Below are 1,254 nucleotides of genomic sequence, written 5' to 3'. Positions count from 1 at the left end.
TTTCTCCCTCTCCCTCCATTCCCCCTCCTTCCCTCTCCCCGCCCTTTCATTTCTGGGGATGGAATCCAGAGCCTGCAAAGCTAAGTAATGGCTCTACCACTGGGCTACACCCCCAACTCAGACCAACTGAGAACTTTTTTATCCTGGTTGGTGAAGGAGAAGTATTCAAAAGTTTTTTAAATTACAAGTCTATGTTTATTTTTAACATTAGAGAGAGAGGTTATCTTAACAATTTATTTTGTATACACATTTGCTCAAAATCAGTGAATTTCTAGGCCAGGTTCAGAGAACTGAAGGGCCTTTATAAGTACTTTATATTGTCTAGACCCAAGGTATGCTGCAAACATAGTCTGAAGAAAATGGGAAATAACATCTTTCTGAAGATAGGCTTAGAAACTTTAATCCAGTAAGTTGATGTGTTTCCTTTCTCTGGTAACAGGGCTGACTGATGCCTGGCTGCTAGGCCACCATTTACAGGTATAGCCAGGAAAACAGGGTACAGACCTCCTAAAACAAAACCAACAAGTCCACCCAGTGCCACGGTACAGGTTTCACAGTTCAAATCACCTGTACTCAAAGGTAAACTTACCAAACCTTTGAAAGATGCAGTCACTGCCAACAATGGGAGCACTACTATTCTGGCCTGTGTTACATGCAAGACACACGGAGAAAGACTGCTTGCTATTTTATTAGGCCACAGAGAGCAGCATTAAATCCAATATACATGGATCCATGTTCAAGTAGATTCCTTTCTGCTTCTGGTAGTAGTTCAATTTTTCTGGCTATGATATAAAAAACTGAGTTTTCCTTGATAGTAACATGTGGTTTATGGTTTTCCATCTTGACCCTGCTGCTCTCCTCCCAACAGCCGGTACCTCCCCAGTTTTTCTAACACGCCAGGGCTTAAGACACAACCTTTACTCCCTTCCTCCCGGCGCAGCCATCTTCGGCATACCTCAAAAGTTTTATCAGGGAACTGATCTGGTCAAACTGGATGGTACAAAGATTTAATTGTGCCAGTGGTTTTCTGGAGCTGGCTCCAATCAGCTCTCAAGAAAGACGATTGTTAAAAGGTTAGGAATTTTGCAAGCTAATTGACATCTTGTTAGCTTGAAATTAATCACGATGGGGATATTTACATCAGATAAATCAGCAAATGCTGCAAATCAGAGCTTTTTTTTTTTCTAGAGAGCCATTGTTAAACTTTACTAGGATACAGGTGGACTAGAATAAGAAAATTGAAGTGAGAGAAGC

At 41.2% G+C, this 1,254-nt stretch overlaps 1 pseudogene; it reads right to left on the bottom strand.

The window, feature by feature from the left end:
- Positions 1–260: 260 nt before the first annotated feature.
- On the bottom strand, positions 261–879 carry LOC124098028 (transmembrane protein 126A-like; annotated as a pseudogene).
- Positions 880–1,254: the final 375 nt, after the last annotated feature.

Source organism: Marmota monax, unplaced genomic scaffold (genome assembly GCF_021218885.2).
Source record: "Marmota monax isolate L192 unplaced genomic scaffold, Marmota_monax_Labrador192_F-V1.1 WCK01_AAM20220418_F8-fsc00223, whole genome shotgun sequence".
NCBI lineage: Eukaryota > Metazoa > Chordata > Mammalia > Rodentia > Sciuridae > Marmota > Marmota monax.
The sequence above is the reverse complement of the archived record's forward strand: the minus strand, read 5'-3'. Positions and strand labels throughout refer to the sequence as shown.